Source organism: Octopus bimaculoides, chromosome 6 (genome assembly GCF_001194135.2).
Source record: "Octopus bimaculoides isolate UCB-OBI-ISO-001 chromosome 6, ASM119413v2, whole genome shotgun sequence".
Taxonomy (NCBI): Eukaryota; Metazoa; Mollusca; class Cephalopoda; order Octopoda; family Octopodidae; genus Octopus; species Octopus bimaculoides.
Window position 1 is genome coordinate 3386069 of NC_068986.1, and position 5582 is coordinate 3391650.

Below are 5582 nucleotides of genomic sequence, written 5' to 3' on the forward strand. Positions count from 1 at the left end.
AAAACATCCAGTTATAATACCTTGAAATTGTATAAACAAATGTAAGTTGGTGTGAACCAATGGGAGCGATTGTTGACTGAAATGAATAACGCCTTCCCAGGTCAAATGGCTATAGATAATTACATAAGGAAATCATAAATACATTTTTCTTAACCAATGAAAAGAAGCATGAGCAACAAGCGTGACTTCTAGTGTAGAAATTCGAGAAAGATATTTATATGATTATTTAGGATTGGTTGCCTTTGCATAACGAAAACTGGGAAATTTGATATTAAAATGAAACATCAGAGCAATCAAATAATCAAACCTCGAAGAATCGAGTGAACCTATAACTTGCAGGTCGAATAAATCTCTCTCAAATCACACCCTGCCTTTTTCTTTCCTTTTTTTTTTTTTTTTTTTTTTTTTTTTTGAAAAGTCACCAATGTTTAGGGGAGAGTATATTCTTTTCTATTCTAGACACAAGGCCCGAAATTTTGGGCGAGGAGGGCAGTCGTTTATATCGATCCCAGTACGCAACTGGTGCTTAATTTATCGACCCCGAAAGGATGAAAGGCAAAGTCGACCTCGGCGGAATTTGAACTCGGAACGTAATGACAGACGAAATATCGCTAGGCATTTCGCCCGGCATGCTAACGTTTCTACCAGCTCAACGCCTTTTGAAATGAAGTGTATTGCTCAAGAGCACAATGCACCACCCAGTCAGGGAATCGAACCCAAGATCTAGCGATCGTGAGTGCAACAACCTAATCACTAGGCCACGCGCCTTCACTTGTGGGTGAAATATTGGTTTCAAATTTTGGCACAAGGAGTAAATCGATTAGATTGACCTCATTGTTAAACTTGTACTTATTTTATCGATCTCTGGGTGAAATATTGAAATGAATGCATATTTCTCGCATCCTCGTGGATGAATTCAGGACATATTGAATTTTTTTACGTTCAGTTTCAGTCATATTTCGTGTGTGTGTGTGTGCGCGCGCTATGTGTGTGCCTGTGTGCTATGTGTGTGCCTGTGTGCATACATGTTTGTTTATACTCCAGTTATCTAGCCAGCCATGACTTTTTCTTATTCTTTTTTTTTTATTTCTCTTAACATCCTGCTTTAAAATTACAATTTTTTAAAAAGAAAACACTGATTAGGAGTGGCTGTGTGGTAAGTAGCTTGCTTACCAACCACATGGTTCTGGGTTCAGTCCCACTGCATGGCACCTTGGGCAAGTGTCTTCTGCTATAGCAGATTCGAATGGAAAAATGTGTCGCTCAAGAAGGTCTTCAATTTGAACAATTTTCATGTTTCATATTTAGACGGTTTTATTAAATTCATTTATGTTAAACATAAATAAATCTTGGAATTAAATGGTTTTGATTTACTGTCAGGTGACTTTGGGCCAGCCCTGTATGTCGACGAATTTATCCGCCAGACTTGCGGCTCTTTGCGTGTATGTGCCTTAGCCGTCCAGAAATTAGATTTCGATAAAATTAGTGTCCTGCAAAGTACCAAAAAAGCCCTTAATAGTAACGAGGCCTGTAACTTCTGAAAGAATCATAGAGTTGCCGTCGTAACACAGGGTATATGCTGGGCACTTTTTAAACGTGACGGAGGCTAATACTCACCCCTCGATCTGAACACAACCGTTTTTAGAGAGAGAGAGAGAGAGAGAGGTTGGGAGAGGGAGGAATGGACATCAGTACTATAAATATATTTTTCTTTGATCCACCTGCCGATTCGATGTACGAGGGTCTAACAGCAATTTTATTTGTCTTTTGTTATTGTATTTTTCTATTTTGTTTTAGCTCTGATATCTATGTCTTTCGTGAGACTTGAATCCAACAAACGATTTACGGACAAAATTATAGAGGTCGTTGACTGTTCAAGTGCGTGTTATTAAATGGAAAAGCAATTAGTGTGAATCACCGCAAGACATTTTTGTGTATAGATGTATTGTTTATTCTGTGTTCTCCTTTTGTGGTGGAAGCATGTAGTACGGTACAAAAACATATGAGTTTACAGACAAGGAAAGTTTTGCTTTTTGCTTTTGCACTGAAAGAAGTAACACCATATTTGTATTACAGTATGTATACACTTGTGTAATGAGAACAGTCATTTTAAGAATGTGTATGTGATAAAATATCTGTTTACCAACCATATATCTTGTATCGGGGTGAATAGACGTGTGAGTCACACGTGGGAGATTGCGTGTGGAGCTGCAATGAAGACATGTGTCTTTGACCAAAACCTGGCTGGAACTGAGACCGTTTCTACAGTGTAGCTCAGAACGAGGCTAGTGTCTCGGAAGCTACTGTATCAAAGCAAGATTAGACTCCTCATCGATATATTCGTCTGCTGTGCAGGTCGACTCACATATTACTATGCCTAATCAGCAGACTAGACATATGAAAAGATTGTTAAACGAAATGGCTGACATATTAGTTTGAGACTTTGTCTTTGCTCTCAGTTCTTTTAACTGACCTAGATGACCCAGCTGATCCGGTTCGTTATGCTTCTATTGCATGTTAACATCCATCAATTGTAATTATATGCAATCGTTTTCAAATGTTGTGTGTTTTTTTCTGGGATTTTTTTCAAGAAAAAGCTTTGAGCTTATCCTTGTGCCTATGCTATGGTCTTTCTAGGCTTCTCTTTCCACCATGGAGCTGGCCATACATAAGAACTGTTGGAATTGTGACGTCACAAATCATTCGGACAACATGACCAATCCATCTTAATTAAGATTGCAATAGAAAGGATTCAATACCACTAAGTTTGCATTTAAAGAATATGTCAATGTTCAAAATTCTGTCATGTAGGGTGTATCTGCAAATGGTCCGAAGATACCGCTTACGAAAGACATGCATATGTATGTGTGTACGTGTGTGTACGCACGCGTGTATGTGTGCCTGTATGTGTGCATGTGTGTGTGTGTGTGTGTGTGTGTGTGTGCACGTGTGTGTATGCGTGCGTGCGCGTGCGCAGGTCTTTGTGTCTCTGTTTCCCACACCACTTAACAACCAGTGCTTGTTTATTTGCGATCCCGTAACCTAGCGCTTCGGCAATAGAGGACGATACGATAAATACCAGACTTAAGAACAAGCGCTGAAGCCGATTTCTTCGGCTAAAACTCTTCAAGAGTGTGCTCTAGAATGGCTGCAGTCCAGTAAAAGATGAAAGAGAGAGAAAAAAATGTGTGAGCCAACAAATTGTGGTCAGTTTTGAATAACTTGTAAATAAGAGACCCATCCTTTTTAAATGTCAAAATCCATTGATTGCTGAAAACAAATAAGTCTAAGTAATCAAGAAGAGAAAATAAATGTGAAGGAGTGTATCGCAGTAGAACCGGGCTAAAGATCTCCAGTTTAGAGACGGAGATATCAATGTGGGCAACCCGCAGCGGGGCGCCGCGAAATAAAGTGTTTTTCACGAAAATTAAATTCCTTAGTTTCTCTACAGCTATGCAGTTTACGATTTAGGATAAACAGAAAAAAAGAAAGAAACATGTTTCTAAAATTATGAACTATTTTTCTAAGAAACTTCATTTCTTTTTAAGAAACTTCGCAGAATATTGAATTTAGCGTACTTTATTCGTGTCTCGAGTTATGCCGTGTTGGTGATTCCAAAGGAAGATGAAATAGTGCTATACCAACGACTAAAATCTTTCAGAATTTTATATTATGTCAGAGAAAAAAGATTTAGATATGCATGTTCTTCAACTTGACTTAGTTTAATCCAGAAGAGATTTTCTCCTCTGATGGTAAATCACCAGAAGTAAATTATACGTTCATAATAACAATTTATCCACCATTCGTCTCCTACGATCTGTGTATGTGCTTTTATACACCAAGGGCCTATATGAGAGGATCTCTCAAGGCGGATCTTTTTTAAAACGGGGGCCACATTTTTCATTAATGTTTTACGTAGTGTTTTTGGTACCGAAAGACTTTCAAACTTCGTATACTTATCTATTTTGTGTTATAGAACAGAAAAATATTTTTGTATTCGAATTTATTTCATGTAAAAAATTGTCTTATTTCGATAATTTCAACCAATCACTGACAAGTATTCAGTTGTTTACATTTACTCCTTTGGCTGATTAAGCCATAGCTTCGTTTTATTTGCTTTTTTCATTTTAAATTTGCTTTTTCATTTTCTTTTTTTTTCTTTCTTCGTTTTATTTGCTTTTCTCTTTTTAAATTTGCTGTTTTACCCTAACCCTAACCCTAACCCTAACCCTATCACCGATAGAATTGTTTCAGAATCGTTTGTTTATGTAGTCGGCACTTAATGTATATCGGCTGAATGGACGTCAGTGATTGGTTGAAATTACAGAAATACGACAACTTTAACATGGAATAACTTAGGGATTTCTTTTTTTTAAAGAAGACTAAGAGAAAAAGATGTTTTATATGACACATTCTACCAGTGTTCCAAGTTTCAAAGTGTTTCGTTAATGAAAAATGTGGCCCCCGTTTTAAAAAAGATCCCTCAAGGCTAATAACGCAGTATTCGGTATTCTAGCAAGGCATCCATGTTTAGTTGGATATAAAGATTACCTTTTGGTACTACTAATACTGCTTCCATCACTAATAACAAGTTATATATTTTCTATCATATATTAATGAACACACACTCTCTCTCTCTCTCTCTCTCTCTCTCTCTCTCTCTCTCTCTCTCTTTCTCCCTAAAACAGTGGTTCTCAACCGGGGGCCATATGACCCTGAAGGGTCCACATAAGATTTTGTTGTTAAAATTTATGGCAGAGACGTTAAGACGCCGGGTGAAATGCTCGGCGGTATTTCGTCTGTCTTTATGTTCTGAGTTCAATTTCCGCCGAGGTCGACTTTGCCTTTCGGAGTCGATAAATCGTACTGAGATCGATCAAATCGATTGTCCTCCTCCTCCCCGAATATTTCGGGCCTTATGCCTAGAGTAGTAAAGAATAGAGCGATTATACTTCTACAATACACAAAATTTTTTAAACAATTTTCTCATTAGGGACAAAACACGTCTCCCACTCCAGGAACCGAGTTCACAACATTTATGAGCTAAAGACAAGTGACCTAACCGCAATTCCGTGCACTCTTCCCAACTAAAAGTAAAATTTCATTTGACTGAGAATTTTCTATCAGGATACAACATTCTATACATCACCATCACACTCTCATTTATCATTCTTTGTGGCTGTGTGGTAAGTAGCTTGGCTACCAACCACATAGTTCTGGGTTCAGTCCCACTGCGTGGCACCTTAGGCAAGTCTCTTCTATTATAGCCTCGGGCCGACCAAAGCCTTGTGAGTGGATTTGGTAGACGGAAACTGAAAGAAGCTCGTTGTATATATATGTATATATATATATATGTGTGTGTATGTGTGTTTGTGTGTCTGTGTTTGTCCCCCCAACATCGTTCGACAACCGATGCGGGTGTTTTAGGTCCCCGCAACTTAGCGGTTTGGCAAAAGAGACCGATAGAATAAATACTAGGCTTACAAAGAATAAGTCCTGGGGTCGATTTGCTCAACTAAAGGCGGTGCTCCAGCATGGCCGCAATCAAATGACTGAAACAAGTAAAAGAGTAAAAGAGAGAG